Below are 26,310 nucleotides of genomic sequence, written 5' to 3' on the forward strand. Positions count from 1 at the left end.
TTCAAAACACCATCTCCATTTGCTTTTATCCCTAGGTACTTACTATAAATATTGCAAATCTCCTCCATCTCAAAATGATCCCGTGTAAACAATACAAAGTTGGGTCCAATACCTACGCAATTGAAAATAGTTCTAAAAACATTGTTAATAAATTCTCTTTTTATATCTCGGACGTATATACCCTTGTAAAGAAATGTTAAGAGCTTAACTTTCGCAACAATTCCGTTTTCCAACTTCACACCATTCCATTTCGCACAGTGCCCATAACCAGCTATTAACTAGTGCACCCACCAGGGATTGCCTTGGCACAATTAGCACCGTTTGCCCAACATGATGCTCTATCAATGCTCTTCCGTCCGTACTCTTTAGATCTTACATGCCAAATTAGTTTAATTACTACTACCTGTTAAATTTAATACGATTGGAAAATGATAGTAACTTGGGATAGACTAAAGATTGATGAATGTTGAAACATTTGTTTGTTTATTTTATTATTTGTCCTACATTCATTCATGTTTTTAATGTAGTTTTAAGAGATCTATATTTGTAAATTCACGACCGATGAAAATGCTGCAGTGTAGTTTGTTCCGCCGCTTCTTCTACACATGCGCTTTGGAAGCGGTAGTATTTATAATTAGATTTAAGTGATGTGACGTCAATAAGCGATACCTTGTATCCAATTTTGAAAATAAATCTATTTTATTCTATTATATTATTATACCCTAGATTTTGGCTGCAGCTTTGGTTACTTATGTAGGTACATTGACATGACATTTGATCAGTTTTAATTTAATTAAACCTTGAATGAGCCTAATAGAATAAATGATTTAATACGAGTATAACTAATACATGGCGGATATTCGTATCCGTTGACCTAGACATGATATCCAGTTTTAGAATTTATCCGTAGGTTTGTAAACTTATAGTTATAACTATGTGAATATTATAAATCAAGATATCAGATCAAGAGCTACTTAGATGCTAGAGAGGTAGGCAGAGATTACATCTATCCCGCGTGGCACGATATTTCCTTTCCTGTTACAGTTTAGGGAACTTCTAAGTACTACGAATATATGATGAACAATGTGGATGAATCTAAAGATATAGCAGCAGGTATGTAAGTATTTGACTACCCTAAAATTGATGTAGGTATTGAAATTCAATTCATATGAGCACGTCTTTATCCCTTGGGACAAGACATGAATATGTCTAATCATTCATTTTATACTTATTGTATTTTTTTTTAATGTAGACAATGTGCATGCGTCTATGATTTACATTTAAGAGATCTTTATAAATTGACGTCCAGCTAAAACGCTGCAGTGTAGTTTGTTCTGCCGCTTCTTCTATACACGCGCTTTGAAAGCGGTAGTAGATATACATATATTTCTCTTCTTTGATCTATTCTATGCTCTTCAAAGTATGTACTTATAGAGGCGTGGTCACATGTATGTGTAGTATATATATTATAATAGTATGTTGCTACCATTGCTTATGACATAGTCACGAGCGACCTAATCGCGCCCTTAATCTGTGGCATGCGAATCTCGCAATATCAAGGGTAAAGCAATTTGTCACATAGCCTACTATGGAGGTTAGTGTATATCTTGGATAATCCTGTTATGTTGTAAGCATGCTCGTCACAGATCGCACGAACGCTTGATAAATCTTTCTCACAACAATGACAAATGTATCCTAATAAAATGTACAAGTATATGTTATTAGGACGAATATGTAAAAGACGGCCTTATCGCAAAATGTAATAAATATGACTTATTTAAACGAAAACTTTGTACATAGTCACTAAGTACAAATTCTGAAGAAAAAAATCTTACTTTCACTTTGTCTGTAATGTTATAATTTTCAGTAAAACTTCGTCTCTCTAGGCCGTCTGTACAGCCAACCGCATGATAAGTTACCCGGCACGGAATTTTAAGACGTGGTAATAGGGGCGAATTAGGGTAGTGTTGTTGTTGATTGTAAAAAAGTCTTCCCAAACCATCGTTCTCTCTTATTTTGGTTTACTCCAAATTCCACATTTTTGTGTACCGAAATAATATGATCCAACTTCAAACAAGGATACATGTTGCAATGTAACTCAAGTTTGTAATAACTTCTAACTTGATAAACCATCTTGCAAAATTCGTCATATTATATCAAAACTGTCAGCTAATTAAAGCAGAGACAAATTACGCAATTCTAATTCACTTTTTTATTACCTACTGCTAGGAGCTATAACCATGATATGAATAAAAAATGTATCATTGCTCTGTAGGTAGTTACTCTCTCTTTCATTTGCATATTGAACCATTATTTACAATCTACCATCACGTAATATCGATCATTGGCAATTTATTTCTCGATTTATGCGTATCTGAACGGTTTTATCTTATCGATGTTATGCAATGATGCATCCCTGTAGTCAACCTTTTTTTACTACGCTTTTATTAGCTTGGGTTGTATGTATGTATGTATGTATGTATGTAACGGAATCTTTGAGCTTAATTTTCACTGATTTCTAAACGTCTGATCAACTTGGAACTTTGCACACGTATCAAGGACCGATGACAATGCAATATTTTGATAAGAGTTTCTCATTATCCTTATTAAAACTGCCAGGATTAATAAATTCATTTTTAGATCCTTCGTATGAGAGTAAGAGAGACAGAGATAGCACCAGTGCCAGTAATCTCCATACAAGAAACCAAGAAGTTCTGACGTATAATGAGTCAAAAAGAGATGTAATATATTTCCATATAATGTTACTATTAACCTGAGGCTTTTTTATTTCATCGCATTGCTCCATTTAGAATTACCATTAGAAACCATAGTAGAATATTTTAAAACAATAAAAAATATATAAGTAATAAAACAAAAGTAATAAATGAAAATTGAACAACTAAATTTACAAAAATACAAGAATAAAGTTACTACCTATAGAACTTTGCGATATTTAATACGTATTTAACATATTAATGCAATTCTTGAATTAACATTAGGTATCTTTTGCCTATTTATAATAGCAACACTGTAATACTCGTTTGGAAAATGAGTGACGTTTTTTATGTCAAATAAGTTTTGCAGTAAGTTTTGATTGAATTCGATTCGAACACCTGTAAACTTTCTTTCTGTTGTTTTTTACCGGTGCCTGTGTATTTACCTATTTGCACTTTGTTTTGTGCTGATAACTTGTCGTTATTTGGAGTTTGGAATCTTCCATTGAGTCGAGCTTTGTTCTTCCGGATATTCGTGTGATTTTATCATCTGAGATTGGACTCTGACTGTGTTTACTGTGTTGTGCAGATATTTTGAGATAGGACTCCTGTAAAAAGTACCTTATTATTTGAGACTAGCTTCCGCCCGCGACTCCGTCCGCGCGGATGGTTTATTTCTCCATTTTGAGTAACTCTGACAATGACATCTTATAAATATCTATTGGACCCAATTACGGCTAGGCCTATAATAATTAAGGAGATCCCTCTTTTAAGCTACTGCTGTTGAGTTCGCGTTCTGTAGTAAGTAGTCCGGTCAATTTAGACCAAAAAATAAAAATGAAGCTACATTAATTCCCATCAAGCTGAAAATGAGTATAATTGTTTAAAACACAATCAAAAGCATTATTCCGGTTTAAGGAAAAAAATTACCCAAGGTCAAAGGTATAAAATAGGTTTTTCACAATTTTCTTCAAAACGGTAAGTTTTATCGGAAAATTACCTCAGACATAGATTGTAGATCATAAAGTTATCTATAAAAAGGAATCAATATTTTTTTTCAATAAAGCTACCGTTTCTGAGATATAACGATGCAAAAAGTTGCAAGCGTCATAATATGCATAAGCACGTCTCGTATATACTATGTGTAGCAGTAATATAAGTAAAAATATTGTTCTGTCGGTAATTTTAACTTGAATTCAAAATATAAAATATACATAAGTATAATGAAACCCAGTCCCTTCATTTATACTATAGTGAAACCTTGAGACAACATCTGTCTCTCTGTACTTGGCTAGGGTCGTATACCTGCTTTATCTCAGAATGCTCAACACATGAAATACCGTTAGTCTTTAATAATAGTAGTCCTTGCGGGGATACCGTTGACGGCTATGGTCACCACGGCCTCTCATGCCCTAGGAGTGCCAGCCGTTTAGGGCGCCATGCCGCCCTAAATAATATAATCCTCCGTGCTCTTGCCACCATCCATTTTCCAGCCGTTCTAGAACCAAACGGTCTGGCTCGGGATCATGCCAAGAGACCGGATGGTATGACTTTGGTACCCTGGAGATTGGGGCGGCCTTTGGTGTGGGATACTACTTGTGTCGACACACTTGCGCCGTCTCATCTTCATGTTACTAAATCTAAGGCCGGTTCTGCTTCAAATGAGGCAAAAAACCTCAAAAGGCGCAAATATGTAGGTATCGGTAATACCTATACTTTTGAACGTTTTGGGGTAGAAACTCTGGGACCGGGGGGCCTATCTGCCCGTCAGCTTTTCTGACAATTGTCGAAAAAGCTGATTGAGTATCTCTTGACCGGAGAGCTGGAAATTATCTGGCTCAGAGAATCAGCATTGCCATTCAAATTGGCAATGCTGCCAGCCTTCTGGGCACACTCCCGCATGTTGATACTATGCAGGGACTGTACAATTTATAAATTAAATTTTAGTTTGTAGTCATCTTTTTTCTTTCTTTTTATAAGTAGTTTTAGTTTTAATTTGATTTAATTGTAATCTCTATTATTGTCCTAAGATTATTTTCTTCACTTAGGTTACTCTAATTTTTTAAAACAATAAATGCGAAATTTAGTCTTGAGTGCCACTGGTAGTGAAAACACGTGTTTATTTTAACCTATTTCAGACTTTTTCAAGTTTAATAATAAAAAATGTTAAAAAAAACCCGCTAATAGTACACTACCTCAGAGGTGGCGTGGAAACGTGTGCATATTATGACGCTTGCAACTTTTTGCACCGTTATATCTCAGAAACGGTAGCTTTATTAAAAAAAATATTGATACCTTTTTTATAGATAACTTAATGATCTACAATTTATGTCTGAGGTAATTTTCCGATTTGAAAAACTTACCGTTTTGAAGAAAATCGCGAAACACCCATTTTTTACCTTTGACCTTGGGTAAATTTTTTTCCTTAAACCGGAATCATGGGGAATTTTAAAATAATGCTTTTGATTGTGTTTTAAACAATTATACTCATTTTGACCTTGGTGGGAATTAATGTAGCTTCGAATGTCTAGATTGATCGGACTAAAGATTTTTTTTCATAGTAATTAGTAGCGGCCCGCGTGTGCCGCAAACGGTTCAAGCTAATTCCGACTTTCGGCGCTATAAATTACGGCGCTGAATCCACTGCGGGTAACGCAACGTGTGTTCGCGGTTCTACAGAACAACGTCTTTGGATAAACTGAAAAATTAAGATTTTTTTTTCTTCGTATTTTTCCAGGATAAAAAGTATCCTATTTTATGCCCAGGATAATAAGGTATAATTATACCAAGTTTTATCAAAATCGAACCGTTAGTTTTCACGTGATGCCTGAACATACAGACAGACAGACAAAAATTTTTTTAATCACATATTTGTGTTTGGTATCGATCCAGTAACACCCCCTGCTATTTATTTTTTCAATATTTTCAATGTGCAGAATTGACCCTTCTACAGATTTATTATATGTATAGATAGGAGTCCCAAGTTTGTGTTTGTTTTTGTGAAAGACAGATTTTACAACAAAAGTGCCACGATGTCTTCAGATAAACTTTGTTGCGTTCCTGGTTGTAAAGGCAGTGGAGGTATGTTTGAAATATTTTTGTTCCTGTATCAATCTGCCTCTTAATCTTGTGGTTTGATTCCTGGCAAGGCCACAATCGAAAATTATTACGTTTGCTGGATGGTCAAAAATATTATTAACAGTGATTTATCACTATAAAATTCTTTTCAACTGGGTTTAACAATCATCATACATACATATAATCACGTCTATATCCCTTGCGGGGTAGACAGAGCCAACAGTCTTGTAAAGACTGATAGGCCATGTTCAGCTATTTGGCTTTAAGATAGAATTGAGATTCAAATAGTGACAGGTTGCAAGCCCATCGCCTTAAAAAGAATCATGATGATGAGAATATTATGAGATTTAATCCAATCAGGCCACATATAACTTTAAGAAAGTTAGTTGTGAAAACCTCCGGCGATGGGCGCATGGTTGCGAAAGTCTTTTCTAGTAAGATAGTTATACCAGAAGTGTTAACTTCCAAAAAATAATTGTATAAAAAAACTAAAAAACTACCCGTTTTATTGCAAATCGAACTAAAAAATAGAAAATAAATAATAGTTTAAAAAAAAACTAAAAAACTACGCTTTTATTGCTAATCAAACTAAAAAATAGAAAATAAAAATTAATGACAAAGGAATTCAGTAGTAGCAAGTCGAACAATCAGTTATAGTCAGTTGTAGTAGTAATTACCTCGGATTAAAATTATAACAAAATTAAATTTATAAACAAAACAATTTAAATCAGATTAAAAAGCGTGGGGTGCATTTTACTTCATTTTCATAACTCTCTTGTCATAAATATATGATAATAGAATGATTTTAATATTTACTACATCAGGCAGCCCACGCTTTTTACTCTGATTTAAATTGTTTTGTTTATAAATTTAATTTTGTTATAATTTTAATCCGAGGTAATTACTACTACAACTGACTATAACTGATTGTTCGACTTGCTACTACTGAATTCCTTTGTCATTAATTTTTATTTTCTATTTTTTAGTTTGATTAGCAATAAAAGCGTAGTTTTTTAGTTTTTTTTTTTTCATACTTATATTTCTTGAATTTTTTTTACATTCATATTAAAGCGTAAGGTATTAATGAATTAGAAACAATTAACTCAATGCCTATCGCATTGGATTGAATTGAATTGATTGGTGAATTAACCCGTTGGTAGTAAAGAAAAATAAAACAAAATCTAACAATCGTTATAAAAAAATTACATTCAAGTTTTTAAAGCCCTATTTTTGAAGTGTCTATAAATTATGTTTTAACGTACTGGACTCGTTCATATCAATGTTGTATTGTTCACTCATTGTTTGTTGTTTCCGTTGCAATATTATCATAAAAAGCATTCGTATCTGCATCTACTGCATCCTTCCATACACTTTTTGCATCAAAGAGAGCTAATGCATAGCTTTGAGCTATCAACGCTTGCAATGGACCGGCAAATTGGATGCGCCCACCGGATGTCTGCAGTACTTATCTACAAATTCTTCTGCGTGTGCGCATAACGCTTGAAGTGATGGTATTTTTGCCTTCATTTTATCATCAATCAAATTATATTATAACGATGATAAATTGATGCACAGGAAATACAAGAAAAATATATATTTTAGTTTGGAAATGCATTACACACGTTGCTTTCACGACAGCTTATTTAAGAGTTTAAGAGAAGAATCCGTATTGAATAGATAGTCGTTAAATTTAACGTTATTAACGAATACGGAATTTTCGTGGACAATATTGAAAGCAGAACCTAACAACAACCACACAATGAAGTCATAATTCATGTAACAGCACATCTGCAAAACGCGATGAGACCGCGTGCACCGCGCAGCCAGCGGTCAACGACCGCCTCCAATTTAGCATATCGCATAACAAAACACCCTCTGTGCATCTGTTTCACTTCACTGATGGAATTTCCAACTTTGAGCGAACTCTAAGAATCATGGTCCCCATGGTCTTTCTCTTTAGGTTGAATTACAAAAATTCTTAATTTGCTGTCAGAAAATCTCATGGTTTTTGTCTCATTTCATTCTCATATCGAAGCTTTGTAATGGAAGACGCATCCTTACGAATAAGGTCACCGTTATTTGCAAGATATTCATGATTGAAAAAAAAACACACTGAACATTAATTGGATTGAGTTTTATTTACCACTTTCTTATTTAAAGCTTTCACGTAACTTGAATTGGTTTTATTTTTAGTGATGGGAATTTACTATTTTTGAGGACCAGTGTCAGTGTTAAGTCCTGGAAGCCTTATGAACATGGGTTGGCCTCTTATTTGAGCAGTGTTATCAGCAGAATACACTGTGCGGAATATTTCTGAATGTAACGAATTTCATATTGTGTCTCCAATACAAACAGTCAACGACGAATTAACAAAACAAATACTTTAATGAATGGCTTATTTAACCCAGAAAATCCTTTTAACATGCTTGGCTGTATTCCATTTTTAAGTTAATTTGTTTGTAACGGAACAAAAATGGATCCAGGTCATTATTCGGTTACCGATGGGAACTAGCTGCTGTAGATGACAATACTTATTATCTTATTTAACATTTTGTGCTTTAGTCGATTGACTTTATCTTTGATCAATATTGTGATTTTCTTATTAAACGTAAAATTCATGATGATGCACAAATTTTGTTTACGCTTTAAGTTCAAACTGAATTGTAGAAAGACAACGGATGGACAATGAAGTCATAATGAAAGAAGAAAGAGGCTTAAGTTCACAAAGTGACAGTTTTTAAGCAAGTGAAAAGCATAGGCATTGAGGCGTGCAAAAGCTGACTTCTCTCTCAAAGTGCCTCACATGCTACCCATAGTCCACATTCAGAGGCCCCAACGTCAACAGGTCGTATATGGTCGAACATTATGTTTGCCGGCGAAGCACGTAGCCTTATTATAAGGTTAAGCACCTAAAGGTTTGTTGACTCTCAGCTACAAGTTGGTCTAAATATAGAAATTACAGAAAAGTTGTTTGCCGTTTTTGAGGCTAGTCTGCCAAAAGACGAAAATCTACATAAGAGAATAAGAATTAAAGATAAATAAATTTAATATTTTTGGAATCTATCAGATGATTTTTAACGAGCTGTTGATTGAGTCAATAAATGGTTATTAATGTTTTGTTACAATGATGATTAGCGTACATTATAGAATATGATTAGGATCACCTTTACCCCTTCTTAATAATCGTAATGTGACCGTAAATTTAAAAATGGAACAAAATTAAATTTTTATTTAATCCCGAGAGTTAAGTTAATAGTCAATGAAAATGAAGATAATTTTCTCTACGACGGACCCTTCTAATTGATGGGCCCTAACTTATTCACGTGCGCACGCGACGATTTCTCTGTTAGGCAATAAATTAATGCGATCATCATGCAATGATTATATTTAATGCCGCCTAAATGTGTCACTTGAGACACAAAATGGACAAATAAAGTATGCGCTGGACATCGTCCGTTACGAGCGAACGTTGCAAAACAAAGTCAGCATTAGCTTTCCAGTGTCGCGCAAGGACATTTCCATTCAGACGTGTCATTGCAATTCCAATACAGCTGTAACATGCAGTACGGAATTATCCACTATAATTCCCAAATCTACTCTGTTATCATCCATTCTCGTTGGTGCTTGTGTTTTCATCTCTTTGCAGTCCATTTCCGAAGGCCTATTCTACTTCTTTTTTCAAAATTTAACCAAGTTTAACGACACTATATTTTTTACCAACATCGCGAATTGATTTCACCTCAACACGTAAATGCGCCACTAACCCTGGGACAAGTTTGCATATCCACCAGAATCACAAATTCGGCCCTGTACACACGTGTACGTGATCCAACTTCATTTGAATTAGACAGTATTAATTAACACCTTTCGAGTATTGGTTGCCGCTCAAGGTGGTAACAGAGCCGCTTTCATTTTTTTTTTTCTTGACATCTTTGACAGCCGAGTGGTAAAAGGCTTGCAAGGGTGGCGTGCCAGTGAAAGCAGCTAGCGTAATAATTGCGTAATTATTTGCTCCTTAAACCTGTTCACTGTCTCGTAGAATTTGGCTGATCTCTAGAAATCCTTGCGTTTGGTTTTTGCTTATCAGAATTCAAATGCCGTATGCACACACAATGAAGTCACGATCGCGAAAAATCCTCATCACTTTGCGGTTTGCCGGTCAAGCATTACCTCATTACTGGAGGCCAATGAGATCTGTTCCAATATCAGGTATGATTTTTATAACATCAGTTATATTTTTGAATGGTTTTGAAAGTATAATTTTGTTATAAATTTTCGCTTTGATTCAAGAACCATCTGCATAATTAAAATTATGTTTATTTTATGAGTAATAATTTTGGCTAGTATCGCTTGATATCTTGGGCGTTAAACCGGTGGTGGAAATAAAAATAATCACATTTTGCTGCCAGCTGCAGATTCCCGTTACGGCCCGATTCACGCGAATGCTTCTATGGCAAAATGTTCATGTAACTCTAAAAGCTCATAAAATTATCTCAGCACCAAGAATTCGTGGATTTCTTTCTTAAAATTTTTCTTGAAATGCAACCCCACCCAATTGGCTCTGGCCAATTCTTTTATTATACAAATTGCTATAATCTGAAATTCCCCCTAGTCGTCTCTATTTCCCAATACAATTTTCAAGGAAAGAGTGAATATATTCAAAGAAATAGTGGTATTCAAAAGTTTTAGAAGAAAATGTTTGTGTTGACTTATTAATCGTTCGACGCACAACCTCAATCGGACTATTGATGAAAATTTCATTTCAAGGATTCACTGAATACATTAAACATGGCATTACATTGCTTATAACTATGTACGACAGCTCCTAATTTAAGTTTAGTATTCACTTGGACCCACATTAAGCATGCTAATGTCCTTTAGTTTCTCTGCGGCTATTGTTTGTATTTTGTCATCAGATTTATTCGTTCGTAGACCAGACATCATTATTTTATCTTCATGTAATTCTAAGTTATCTTCTTCAATATCTTTATCATTATTATCATCGACTGTGTTTCAAAGTCGAGCGTGCATCACAAAAGTAATGACATTTTAAATGCTTGGTAAATACCAAAACTAATTGCGGAGCAAACTGCAATCCGGCTTCACTAGTTTTCAGCTCATCAGCACGTTTGTTTATAGAAACTGTGAAATTAACAAACTCACTAGCGATTTTATTGTAGGTAAACATACGAGTATATGCGTGTCAGATCACTCAGCAATATTGAAAAACCAATAGTATAGGTATTCTATAGCCGTTTCAAATTTTAAAATTAACTATTGTCATTAAGTCATCAACTACACTATTTTTCTTATAGGGATATGTTAGCAACCTTTTACTATATCTTTAATTATATTAAGCCATTCAGGTTAACGTACGGCCTTCAAATCTGTTGACTTTTTGCCCTGTCTGCTCCTTAAGGGTTAAAAGCAAAATATACATATGTATGTGGATTGTTCATATTCAAATTATTAAAAAATCCAAGGAATTTTGCGGAAAAAGATATATGTAATGCTTTTTCTTACGCTTTTCCCCAAAAATATAGATATGCATTTCCTTAGTTTTATATCAACTAATAATATCATTAGTTAATTATTACCATTTAACTATTAATCGTTGATTTAGGTCTTATTAAAATCGACATATTTTCCGTATTCTGGTATTCAAACGTCTCGCAAACTGGTCGTATGCTTCTTATAACCTTGATATTTGCCAACTTTGTCTTTCCTCGTCCACACTCATGTTTGATTGTCGATAATATATTTATGAATAAATTGATAATGCATATTTTTTCTAATATAAGCAATGAATTTTTAACTATGCGATTTCAATAAAGAAATAAAGATCATTTGATCCGTTTATCTTCAAAAATATCCAACGATCTCCATTTCTTTATTTTTCAAGTTATTTTAATTTAGTTTAGTTTCTTTGTTTGTTTAATATTAAACTCCTTTTGAACTTAACCTTAATATAAAAAATATACCGTTTTAATAAGAACAAAATCTAAAAATGGTGATTTTCAGCCTTTTTGAAAGTACTTTGTTGGTATTATCTTAGATTCACTTTCATTTATTAACGTTACACTCGTACGCTCATATGTTATGCAAACATATCGATGACATATTACTATGATAATATTTATGATAGTTACTGGAGATCCGCTAACAACAGCAAAGATATAATAAAGATATTTCTTTAATTTGCTTTCGAATGTGTCTATCTGTAGAAAAATATGATAAACCAGTAATTAAAATTCAATAAATACGTTAATATTTCCACGTACATTTATATATGTAAATCTAGTAGATAACATCTAAAAATACATTCATGTTTTAGAACATATCTTCGGTTAAGATTTCTAAAAGTAAGTATACCTACAAAGTTAATTTAAGAATTTGAAGGTTTGGAACAATTTCCATTAATAATAATTTAATTATTACACCTGCATCAAAACTATGATAAGACAATTTACAAATTATGTCATTGCTCTTTTGTTATCATGTACATCGCTCCACTCTCTGCGATAAATCCCACTCTAAAGCCATTACAGAATCTTGCATAACAGTCACAGCCAGGTCTTTCATTGTTTTACCCGGTATTAACTAAAATGAGATAACATTTAATTTGTCACGACCATGGGAATATTCACAGCTTTCCATCTCGCTTATAATGTTTCCTATTCACCTGTCAGTTACATTTTTTAAGTGGCACATCATTGAATATATTATTGTTAAGTGTTACTATTTTGTGTTATTAGCATATCTTGTTATTTTTCGCATTTATTTCATTGACGGACCGTGTAATTTACTTGTACTTTTTCTCTGTCTTTGTATTATTCGTAGTTATTTGTGATGATATCTAAAATGAAGTGTAGAAATCAAAGTGGAATTTGTATTCTATAAAAATTCATCAGAATCAATTAAAAAAATATCGGATTTTGATAAATGGTTAAGCTCCAACTATCCGTGCCAACCATCCATCACTCAAAAGGGATTTACTGCTTTATTTCACAACCAACGTACAGTACAGATACCTTTTAGAGTGATTGTTAATCCAAATGCCCAATTACTTCCTATAAAATAAACTATAAAATACGCACAGACACTTAAGTTGCATAATAAATATATATAAATAAATTTATGTTATGTTAAAGTGTGTTAAGTACGTCTACAAATTCAAGCAGACATTCCCTATGTGCTCGTACCTTCACATATTACACCATCTGTCTATCATAATTTGTCTGTAAGGGGCTTCGTACACCATAATCATTCAACTGTGTACTATATATGTATGTTTGTAACAAATAAATCTAAGTATATTTATGTTGGCTTTAGTAGATTTGATCATGATACCAAGAGTCGAATGATTATAATAAACAGTTTGGTGAAGTTGACGTTGAAGAAAATGCTCCAGTGCAGTTTGTTACCGCTTCTTCTGCACTGACGCTTTGGAAGCGGCAGTAAACTTTGTAACAATGTTGTGAAACCAAAAGAATGTATTTGTCGTCAACCAATGTTGTGAAACCAAAAGATATGACAATTATTAGGTGATATGAAGTATACCATAATAATGAATATATTTTTGAATTTGAATTTTTATGTTGGACCGGCTAATAGAAACTGAATGTTAAAGTCGAAACCCACACAGTATCAACGGTACGACCGCATTGTTGCCAGACTGGGACATTTCTCTTCACACGTGCTTTCAAAGTTAGGCTAATGAATTTGATTAGTAACGTCATACATTGCTTTATTGTTTTGGATTGAACCACTGGATTCACTTTTGTACACGGAAGGTGAATCGTCACCTACGGCTGGCTTATTTCATTGTCTTTGTTCTAATTAAAAAATGCATTATGCCCACTTCAATCCCTAGAATTACATTGCGTTGTGTACGTTAGACTTACCAAAGTATCAACATTCGCATGATGAGTAATTGTCTATTTGTTGAGAACTTTCTCAGTTTAGGTCCATATTTTAATCAACTAAATCGGGAGGTCTTCATATCTTTAACTGTGACAATGGAAATAAATTAGCGATTTTATAAAAACAAAACGTAGATTGTTTTGTAATCACAAACAGTCTGCATTAACTGTGTTTAATAGTCATTCCTGCTGGACATGATTTCTAAAAATGCAAAAATGTTCATGGTCCTTTACATATTCAGTTGTTTCCCACAGTTTTTACATATACCGTCACGCAACCTATGAAACAAGAGGCAATTAAAAAGGAAAATAGTTTGTAATCAACCATTAATCATATCACTCTGTTTAATAGATTCTTACAATTCTTATAAAATAATACAAATATATATATACATAGTTCGGTCGAAACTCTACTGCCATAACACAATAATGTCATCAAAAATATATAAACAAGATCTGCTACATTCATGAATTCTGTATTGGAGCGACCTTGCTTTGTGTTAAACTAGAATGAAAATTTCCAAATTTCATTTGTCCGTCTAGGAAGACGAGGGCAAAACTCGATATACATAGAATCGATAGTTTATGTGATACGGCCGAAGCGGGTGTCTATTACGCAAATCGTCTCCGTCATCTGAGCCTTCGGACGAAGCCTGTCAGCGGCCGCGTCAGTCAGTTCCCCGCTGTCGGCGCGCACGCGCACCTGCGCGCGTCACCTGTCACCGTAACTCAACGATCTGTGAAGTGTCCAAGTGCTAATAGGTTGTGACCTGGAACTATCATCTCTTTATCACATAAAGGGATCTATATTGGATTAGTTCCGTGCAGTGCTACTAGTATATTGTCTGGCTTCTCGCGGTGAGTTTAAAAAAAAGATTGTTACTCGTATTAACCGTTTATTGATGAATTTGTCTATTTCGAAACTAATGTGCCTTTAGCTAATCTGCCTTATTGAAGTCGTCAAACTGGATTTTTCTTTTGAACGGCGTACAATTTTGGTATTTGCTTGCATGTTTGGATGGATCTTTGCGGGCTAGACAGAGCTTTGATCTTTTTATTATAACTAACACTGCAAACACTCACTGCACGCAAATTTTATGTAAGTAGTGGAATGATTTGAAATAATATATATAGATTAAAAAAAAATAAAAATAAAAGGACCACTACATCTTGTTCCCATGGATGTCGCTGAAGGCGAGTAAGGGATAGGCTTTTAAGCTTGAGATTCTTTTTAGGCGATGGGTTAGCAACCTGCCACTATTTGAATCTCAATTCTATCATTAAGCCGAACAGCTGAACGTGGCCCATCAGTCTTTTCAAACCTATTGCCTCTGTCTACCCCGCAAGGGATATAGACGTGATTATATGTATGTATGTAAAAAAAATAACCAACATCACTTTTACTTGTATCGACTTTCATATAAGGTATTTTCTAGTATGTATTTTAATAAATTCATTTATCATGTAGTTTTATTTACAACCATAATTAATTTATTGACTAAATAAAACATGCGAAGAATACAAAATATTTGACTTAATGCCTTAAAATGTAGTTCCAAAATTTCAATGCGTTACACCTGTGCAATGCAACCATGGTAATATGGAAATAAACGAATTTTCTTTTATGGTAGGAAAGAAAAAACATATTTTTGCCAGCTGCTTCTCTTCCCGTGCAGTTTGTAGAAATCAATAGAGGGAAAGACTAATTAACTTGGGATTCTTATTTTAGAGGCGATGGGCTAGCAACTTGGCACTGTTTGAACCCTAATTCCACTATCAGACCATATAATAATATTTAGCTGAACGCGTCGTTTCAAGAATGTTGGCTCTGTCTTCTCCGTAAGGGATAAATACGTGAATATGTGTGTGTGTTTTAGTTTTAGAGTGACAATGTATTGAAAGAGCCTATTTAAAAGTATGGCGTACCTTCTGTGTTATTGACTCAGGTGTCCATTTTCAGGTCTGCAATGCTATTGACAATATTGCTTGGTATTCATACGATACCTATGTTGTTATTGTATTAGATTATAATAATACCATTCCTTATATTATACTATATAATAGCTGTGCCCGCAACTTCATGATGAATAATTGTACCCGTTTTTTCAGATTTTCCATTATTTCTTTGCTCCTTATAGTTGCAGCGTGCTGTTATATAACCTTAAGCCTTCCTCGATAAATGATCTATTCAACGCAAAAATAATTTTTCAATTGGAACCAGTAGTTCCTGAGATTAGCGCATTCAAACAAACAAACAAACTCTTCAGCTTTATAATATTAGTATAGAAATATTAGTATAGATATGTACGTTTAGGTCGGCATTGTCTAGTTTCCTACAATGTCTAATGTGTTAAAGAATTCAGAGTCCTGTAGGTAACGTCCAGTTTCATAATTTCGTTTGTTTGTCGTAAACGGCTTTTACGACAAACAACTATTGAATCGATCTCCATAAAAGATATATATGTAATTTTGAGTCAGGAGAAGCACATATAACACTTCACGCGGGCGAAGCAATTGTTAATGGTAATAAGAGCTTCAGTAGCATAATCGGTTGTGTTCTGATGTAATTTGTTGTAAAATCCTTAAAAAATATATGTAAATATAGCCGTATGGTTCCCGGCACCAATAGAAAAGAGAATAGGACCACTCCATCACTTTCCCATGGATGCCGTATAAGGCGACTAAGTCATATGCTATTAAACTTGGGATTCTTCTTTTAGGCGATGGGCTAGCAACCTTTCACTATTTGAATCTCAATCCTACTACTATTATAAAGGCGAAAGTTTGTATGGATGTATGGATGTTTGTTACTCTTTCACGCAAAAACTACTGAACCGATTACCATGAAATTTGGTATGTAGGTAGCTGAAGACCCAGAATAACACATAGGCTACTTTTTATCCCAGAGTTCCCGCGGGATTGATAGGGTTTCCATGCGGACGAAGTCGCGGGCGGCCTCTAGTTCTATCATAAAGTCAAACTGCTGAACATGCCTAGTAGTCTTTTCAAGACTGTTGGCTCTGTCTACCCCAAAAGAAATATAAACGTGACCATATGTATGTATCCTTAAAAAATGGTTAGCTTCATCGTGTCTTCCACATAAAACTATTTCAAACTATCCAGTAATTTTAAGGAATACTTGATCAAAGTTTATACTTATTTACATACTATACCATACCCACGATATATATGATAGAGATTTCAAAATACCAACTATCATATATAAATAAATTTTAAACCTTTATCTCATTAATCTTAGTAATCAATGTCTTTATGGTTATGCGTGATGATTCTCTTAATTTTGTATCAGTTTCCAGTACTCTATCAAAATCTAAATTATCCCTGATAACGCATATTTTGTTTCGCAACTGTTCTATAGGTAACTCGATTTCTATGTGGCAATAATCATCACTTTATTTTATTAATACACTAGCAACTACAAAAAAAAACCTGTATTCTTTTTAAGTGGCACTAAATTCGTCGCTTTTCGTAGGTCGCGTTTAATTCGTTGTTTTTAATATGAGGTGATAATTTCGTCGCTTTTATGGCGCTAAATTTGAAATTTAGATTATAATATTAGTAAGGATTGGGATAAGTTTATTTATTTATATATTTATGTACAACAAGAAAAATTAGCAAAAAAACTTAAAATAAAGAGAAATTCAGTACAAGGGCACTACTTATTTCTAGAGAAATTTCTTCCAACAGGCCCACGACAGGAAAGTGTAAAGAAAGGCATTGGCTTGTGTACATACCTAATATAAGTTCATATTTAAACCAAAGGGAATGGCTTATAAACTTGGGATTCTTAGGCGATGGGCTAGCAACCTGTCACTATTTGTATCTCAATTCCATCATTCAGGTGAAAGTACATACATGCTCTTTATTCTTTTCGAGATTGTCGGCTCGGTCTACCTGGACCAAGTTTTTTTTATGATTTCAACGTTTATCAAATCTTCGAAGATTTTTCTCCCAGTTTTGCCTGCCCATTTGCACCCTTAGCATATGAGAACTATGATAGTTCTGAAGAAGAGCTTATAATTATATGCTCCATGTTCCTCATCATTAGCTGTATAATGCAGTGTTATTTTCTCACACACATTTTAGTTTATTCTCTTCATGATACCAAATGCTTGTTATTGTTATCAGTTCATAACTATTGGTATGTTAATAATCAGGTATGACGATTTACTATTTCACAGTTTCAAACCCAAGTTTACCCGTTACTGATAACGCTGTACCGGTAATATTAACAGTGGTTAATCTGATTCAAGGAAACAGAAATGTGGTGTTTTTTTTTTTTTGCATTACACGAATGTTGGCTAACTGCCGAAAATTGTTGTAACCTTTTAACTTTTTTAAAGGCTATGACGAAATTTTAACTGTTGAATAAGCAAGAAAGTGCGATGTAGATATAATAATTTATGAAATTAATATGAACAACGTTTTTGTAATATTTTGGACAGGAGAGTTGTTATGCAAATGTTTTGTCTGTGTGTAATTTTTTTAATTGTCGCTTGTTACTTTTTGACGAACATTATACAATAGGTATATACATGTTCCTTACTTATACTCGTAATAGTGATGGATGCAACCGGGAACATCCAAAGATGAGGGAAAGAAAGCTAGTTTAGTTTATTCCTTGTGGGGTAGACAGAGCCAGCAGTCTTGAAAGACTGACAGGCCACATTCAGCTGTATGGGCATACAATATTTATCAAAAATTCATCTTCTATCACCACCGAACCGCGGCCATACAACTCATACTGTTATTCATTGAATTGCATGTGCATTTATAAAAATTGGAATCTATTCAGCCTTTTATAATAATCAGATTAAAAAGTAAGAATGATTATTTCGTTCATCGTCGGAAGCAAATGAAAGCCTCCGTATAAAAATCTGCAGCGAACTCTAATTCTATAATTATGTTTATTAAAATTGCATCCAATAAGAGACATAAACAAGAATCTGAACTCTAAAATTTATTTATTACTTTAACCGCATTTACTTAATACACTTGTAACACTTGCGAATAGCCTTCTGGCGTAGTCACTCAAATTCTGACTGCGCGCCCAACTGCATCCTGATGCATATGTAAAATGTACAATTTCCATTCGTCCGTCTGTTTGTCTGACACGACTTGCCGTGTCAATTTGCAAACATTGCATGCAGTTTTATTGAATTAGCATATGTCTCGGAGAAATAATTTGTCAATAGATGAAATTGCGCGCGCGATTTCTGCCAAGTAAACATTTCATTGGAAAGTATTTGTTTTATCAAATTTCTCATTTCGTTAATAAGAGATCATGTTCCTCCGTACTTTGTGGTAAATACTTAATAGATTTTCAATAGCTAAAATCATTTCTTAAAAAAATATTTTTTACAACTTTTTTACTTTTATAAAATAATTAGCTGTCCCGGCTAACGTTGTTTTGATTAACCATATTAATAATATTTAAGAAATTTCTAGTTAAAAAAACGTTAAAGGTAAACGTAAACGTAGCCCTTATAACGATTGGATATGAAACATAAATGTTGGCCGATTCTCAGATCAACTCAATATGCTCACAAAATTTTATGAGAATCGGAATCAAGCCGTTTCGGAGGAGTACGAAAACGAACATTGTGACACGAGAATTTTATATATAAGTTCACTTAAATGCTTTACTAAATAACTTGGCATGTTTTGTTCAAATTTACCGCTAACACTAAAAACATGCAACTTACTTGTATGTATGTCAATCATCAAATTGCACGTATTGACCATTGAAACCTCGAAACGACAAACATTTGGCACACACAGAAGCGAGACAAAATGAGTTTTTCCTCCGCAAGACGTTGTAGAATTCGTTCGGAATGCGAGTCACGAGCGAGAAAACGCAGTTGCTTGAACTTGGAACATTCCTCGTGGATGCCAACCTGCCTTGTATGATCTGTTGACGTTCTATGTCTGTATACTGAAAACCTATCACAAGATAAGCAGGAAATTACGATTGAAACGCAATAATTTGCTATCAGAAAGCTTACTTTCTTTAGAAATTGTATTATCACTTATTGAGGTGTTGCAATCATGTAAGTATTAGAAGGAAGCATTGCTAATGACCCTTTAATGGTATTGTGCGTTAGCTGTATCTACTGGAAATAAACTTCAATGATCTGTAGCGTTATTTTCTTTAAAATATTAGAGAAAATAAATACGTATTCCCACAAAGGATAATCGTAAAAAGGTTCAGCTGTTTGGCTTAATGATAGAATTGAGATTTAAATAGTGACAGGTTGCTAGCCCATCGTCTAAAAGAAGAATCCCAAGTTTATAAGCCTATCCCTTAGTAGCCTTTCACGACATCCATGGGAAAGAGATGGAATGGTCCTATTCTTTTTTCTATTGTTGCCGGGAACCACACGGTGAAATGTAATTGGAAATATATCCACAGGCAGTGCTTATATGATATGATGTTTGAGATAAAACTTTTCATAAAGTTAACATAAGATGGTAATGATGAAGCAAATAGAAATTCACATTTTTCTACCGTACAACCAAAAAGAGACATCAAGCATTAACTAATTATTTTAATTACGAAATTGATCATTGTAAATAAGTATATCATGAACATTTTAAATGATGTGCAACACTTTTAACGACTAGCTGTTAAAGTTTACAAGATGTTCAGATGGATATGAGTTTCCTGCCGGCGAATGCGGTTCTTGTATTGCAGGGTCTTACCAAATGAGATTATATGCCGCAACCGGATAGGGTAATGTTATACGGACGATGTTGTAATATACAGAAATGCATATATTATCACGTCTATATCCCTTGCGGGGTAAACAGGGTCAGAAGACCGAAAAGCCATATTAAGCTTTATGGCTTTAAAAATGGAATTGAGATTCAAATAGTGACAGGTTGCTAACCTATCGCCTAAATGACGAATCCCAAGTTTATTAGCCTATCCCTTAGTCGCCTTATACGACATCCATGGGAAGAAGATAGAGTGGTCCTATTCTTTAGTGCCGGAAACCATCACGGCACAAATGCAATTTATGAATAAACATGTTAACTATATATACGAAATATATACATTATGTATATATATTTCGTAGAAACAAAACCGCAGTTGACAGAACGGTTGATGCGTACTTTCTTTTTACGTTTACAAGGGTATAATTAAACCAATCTGGTTATTACACATGAATAAAAGGAAAAGGTGACTGAGATTATTATGTATCAATGCACAGCGGAAAGCATTGAATGTATTACGCTGCGAATTGAACGAAAAATAAGAAAATGTAATGGATCTTTTGGGAGTGTTCACAATCCACAGGGTTCATAGTAGCTCTTAACTAAGTGGGAAATAATTTATGATAAATCTGGTAAAAATAGCAATCAGCATTAATGTTTATGTTTATAAAGGAATAAACTAGATGTTGCATCAAAAATTTAGTAGTTACGAACTAAACGTGGCCTATCAGTCTTTTCAAGACTTTTGGCTCTGCCTACCCCGCTAGGTTTATAGACGTGATTATATGCATGTATGTATGTATGTTCGTCGTCATCTGTGGTCGCCATAGTCCACTTAATGTGAATAACTAAGGTGTTTTTCACGATTTAATCTGAACATGGCAGTATGGCACGAAATCGTTATCCGAATCGAGACACGCAACTAGTGTAACTTGCAAAGTGATGCAAATATCTGCCAACCGAGACTTGTTCAAATTGTACTAGTTTATATTTAATCACATCATTAGACAGCTTATAATGATCTAATAATACTTAGGTAATCACTTAGTAATGAGTCTGTTAACGTGCTAGGTCAATTTCCGTTTCATGTTGACTGTAATGACTTCCGTCGTGTACTTTTTAAAGCCTAACTTAGATGTTAAATAAAACTAACTGAAAAGCCATCGTTCATGAATTAGGATATAGTCCAAGGACGCGTATTTATGATGGGTGGCTTATGATCGAAAAAATTACATTTATATATTCTATCATTAAGCCATTCAGCTGAACAAAGCTTTTCAGTCTTTTGAAGACATACATACATACATACATAAAATCACGCCTCTTTCCCGGAGGGGTAGGCAGAGACTACCTCTTTCCACTTGCCACGATCTCTGCATACTTCTTTCGCTTCGTCCACATTCATAACTCTCTTCATACAAGCTCGGCGGTTTCGGGTACTTTTGACCTGACCCTTTACCAGGACGTCCTTAATTTGATCAAGATACGTTCGTCTAGGTCTTCCCACTCCGACCTTTCCCTCCACACTCTCCTTGTATATCTGCTTAGTCAACCTGCTTTCATTCATCCTCTCCACATGACCGAACCATCTTAACATACCCTTTTCTATTCCTGTAACTACATCTTCTTTCACATCACAACATTCCCTTATCACGCTGTTCCTTATCCTGTCACTCAATTTCACACCCATCATACTCCTTAACGCTCTCATTTCCACTGCATTTATTCTGCTTTCATGCTTCTTTTGCCATACCCAACTTTCACTCCCATACATTAATGTCGGGACCAACACGCCCCTGTGCACAGCCAGTCGAGCCTTTTTGGATAGTTTCTGACTGCTCATAAAGGCATGCAAAGCTCCATTCACCATGTTCCCCGCGTTCACTCTCCTTTCAATATCACTATCATACTTGCCATCTGATGTAAACTTTGATCCTAGATATACAAACTCTTTCACTTGCTCCACTTTTTCTCCTCCAATCAAAATATTACATGCTGTCATTTCTTTCTCCATTTCAAAAACCAGTGTTTTAGTTTTACTTACGTTCACTTTCATTCCTTTCTCTTTTAAAGCTTCATGCATACAGTTTACCATCTCCTGTAACTCCTCCGCTGATGACGCCAGTATAACCTGATCGTCGGCATAGAGCAGACATTTGACGAGTAACTCATTCATCCTTAATCCACTTTTAGACTCTTTCAAATCTGTCAAACAGCTATCCATAAATAGGTTGAACAGCCACGGTGACGCAACACATCCTTGCCTAACGCCTTTCTCAATCTTAAACCACTCAGTGTGCGCTCCGTTTATCCTGACACAAGCACTCGAATCCTCATATAAGGATTTCAGTGCTCGTATTAAGAGACTGCTCACCCCATGCATAGAAAGTGCTGACCACAATTCATTCCTCTCAACTCTGTCATAGGCCTTTTCCAGATCTACGAATGTGCAATAGACTTTTTGACTCTTGGCCAAAAACTTTTCGGCTATGCACCGCAAGGAAAAGACCTGATCAGTACATCCCATTCCCTTTCGAAATCCCGCTTGAGCATCCCATATTTTGTCATCAGTTTCATTCCTGACTCTATTAATCAATACCTTAGCATACAATTTGCCGACGACGCTAAGCAGGCTTATACCACGATAATTTTTGCAGTCCAGCTGTGACCCTTTTCCTTTGTAAAGTGGCACGATAACAGCCTTACACCAATCTTTTGGTACTCGGCCGCTTCTCCAACACAAATTGAAAAGGCAGTACAACTGACTAGCTACTACGCCTTTTCCTGCTTTAAGCATCTCGACCGACACTCTATCACACCCAGCAGCCTTTCCCGCTTTCATACTCTTAAGTGCTTCCACAATTTCGAACATTTCAATTTCGCCTTCCATCTCATTCTCTTTTTCTTCGCTATAGCAGAAATCTTTCTTATTTCCTTCCTTTTTTTCAAATAAACTTTCAAAATAGTCCTTCCATATCTTTAGTACACATTCTTCTCCTTTCACAACGCTACCATCCTGGCATCTGATCCTAGTCAGCTCTCTGGTTATAGTATTTCCTCGGGCTGACCTTACGGATTTCCAGAATACTTTCAGATTTGACTGAAAGTCTTCTGATAGCCTTTTATCAAAATCCTCTTTATACTCTTCTTTCTTTCTAATCACAGCTTTCTTAACCAAATCTTTCATTTTCTTATATTCCTTACGTGCTTCATTCACATCTTCATCTATAACCTCTTGCATTCTTAAGTTAGCTTTTGCTGCTAACAAATCCAGCCATGCTTTCTTCTTTAATCGCACAAGTTCTTGCACATCTTTACTCATCCACGCATTTTTGTGATTTTTTCCTTTCCTTCTTCTACTTACACCACACACTTCAACAGCTACTTTCACAATTCTTTCTTTAAATTCCTTCCATCCATCTTCAATATCGCTCATTTCCTCTAAATCTTCAAATTCATCCTTCAGTCTATTAATATACTTCTTACCTACATCCATATCTTGCAAATTTTCTACTTTTACTCTTTCCAAAGCGCTGGTTTGCTCCCTTACCCTGTGCCGCCAGCGATTGAAGATACCCCTTATCCGGGATATCACCAGTAAATGGTCCGAGTCAATGCCAGCACCGCGATATGCACGGGTATCCAGCACTTTGTTCTTCAATCTTTCATCTACAATCACAAAGTCTATCATACTTTTTAAAATACCTTCCACTCTTGTGTAGGTGTGGATCTCTTTATGTTGAAACATTGAGTTCGACACAAAAAGATCCCACTCTAGACAAATTTCTAATACACTTCTTCCATTATCATTCACCTTTTCGTCACCAAACGCACCAAGCACCTTTTCATATCCATCACGCTTTACACCCACCCATCCATTAAAATCACCTAACATAATAATCTTCTCATTTGGCTTGGTAACTTTCAATACTTCTCATACACTATTCCAGAACTCCTCGTTTTCGCTTTTTGCTGATGTTGTACCCCTCGAACCCACATCCCAAGGTGCATAAACACCTAGAACGAAGATCCGAGTGATTCCAACTTTCAGCCTAATCCATAGAAGACGAGGGCTGACACACTCATACTCATTCACGCACTCAGCCATTCGTGCAGAAAGAATTAGACCGACCCCTTGACAGCCTCGGCTGGTACTGGAAATTCCAGACCAATACGCCGTGTAAGGGCCGTGCTGCGTCGCGTCGCATCCTTTCCGCTTCGTTTCATTCACGCACAACACATCCAAACGTCTTTCATCCATCATCTGGCATACTTCCTCAATCTTATCCTTCATTCCTCCTCTTACATTCATCGTCGCAAAGCGGCTTTCAGCAGACCGCATACCGCTCCCGCCGGGAACGAGACGTGATGGGGTGCGGACACCATCGCCGCCATTTCTATGCTTTTTAAGGTTCATAATGCGATTCCCACGAGACGCTAGGGAAAAATTTTGTCCGCCCCAGCAGAGCCCCGCATGCCAGGGTAAGGCTAGCCATTACCTGGGGGTCGCCCAACCCCATGGCGGAAGTGGCACGCTCGAGACTAGGCTCGCCCCTAGCCATGCATCCATCGGCGCGGCAGACCTTAGATTGGCAGGGATTTACATTAAAGAGGAATCCCAAGTCTATCCCTTAGTCGGCTCCTACGACATCCGTGGGAAAGAGATGGAGTGGTCCTATTCTTTTGTAATGGTGCCGGGAACCACACGGCACACGGTCTTTTGAAGACTATTGGTTCTAACTACCTCGCAAGGGATAGACGTTATTATATATATATGTATGTATTTGTAAGAAGGTGGTGACTTTAAAGAAATTCCTTGTTAGTTTTAGTTTTTCGAATAAAATTTATTATTGGTCACAAACTGACACATAATGGACTATTAAAATTCATGATTAAATATAATTATTGGTTCTATTACCAATCGACTTGGGCCAAAAATAATTTTTTTGTATGTATGTTATATGACATTCGAACCACTCTGGTCTGATTTTGAATAAATTGACAAGGTATGTAGGATCTGTCAATGAATTTTTAAGATCGTGGATGTTAGCAATTTTTAGGGTTCGCGTTCAAGTTCCTGGAGAATAATTATATGAAACTAAAATAAATTTGGAGTAAGAACATTTTCATGTCATTTTCGTCTCTCACAAACATTCAATTACCGCTTTGCACGGCGGTGATCCCATTCCACACCTCGTTCTCATCATACTTTTTGTCATCATTATCGTTTTTCGTCGCGGAAACACGCTCACTTTCCTCCATTACGTGTGCTATGATTGATGGTAATGCTTGCATTTATTCTTCTTTTTGATTTATGAACTTAGTTTTAATGTTGGACACGTGCTGGTCTGTAAGGCGATGTGCTAGCAACATGTCACTATTTCCGAATCTTATTTGGAGTATTGTGCCTATTAGAAATTAAATATACCTATAAAACAGGAAAAGGGAAGAGAGTTATGAATGTGGATGAAGCGAAGGAAGTATGCAGAGATCGTGGCAAGTGGAAAGAGGTAGTCTCTGCCTACCCCTCCGGGAAAGAGGCGTGATTTTATGTATGTATGTATAAAACAGGACACTGTCTGACTGATTGACTGACATTTGAAACAACGCACAGACCAAACCGGTTAAAGAATTTGAAATTTGGCATGAAGAGTTCTTACAGTGTGAGATACAGATACTCGTTAGAGATATACGTTTTCGTCTGTGCATAAAAATTTGAATTCAGTTTCAAAACCATTCACTCAATAATTTGCATTAACACGAGTACCTGACATAACCGAAGTTTACAACAACTTTTCACAATGCCGGATTTCTTTCCTGTCTTAGTCATCCATATTGACATGTTACATAATTTCTTT

General features: G+C 35.2%; 1 protein-coding gene across 7 annotated transcripts in view; it reads left to right on the plus strand.

Annotated features, from left to right (window-relative positions):
- The window catches only part of LOC106140556 (rho guanine nucleotide exchange factor 15), a 100,568-nt gene that overhangs the window by 3,485 nt on the left and 70,773 nt on the right, over window positions 1-26,310 (plus strand). For 5 of the 7 annotated variants that reach the window (XM_060944428.1, XM_060944434.1, XM_060944432.1 and 2 more), the window contains exon 1: window positions 14,401-14,572. The exons of 1 other annotated variant lie outside the window; for it this stretch is intronic. The gene's annotated coding sequence lies outside the window, so the exon portion shown is untranslated. Of the gene's footprint in view, window positions 1-9,981; window positions 10,002-14,400; window positions 14,573-26,310 lie in introns of those variants that run through there. One more of the 7 variants, XM_060944430.1, reaches the window with a different exon arrangement.

The sequence above is a fragment of the Amyelois transitella genome, chromosome 5, assembly GCF_032362555.1.
Source record: "Amyelois transitella isolate CPQ chromosome 5, ilAmyTran1.1, whole genome shotgun sequence".
Taxonomy (NCBI): Eukaryota; Metazoa; Arthropoda; class Insecta; order Lepidoptera; family Pyralidae; genus Amyelois; species Amyelois transitella.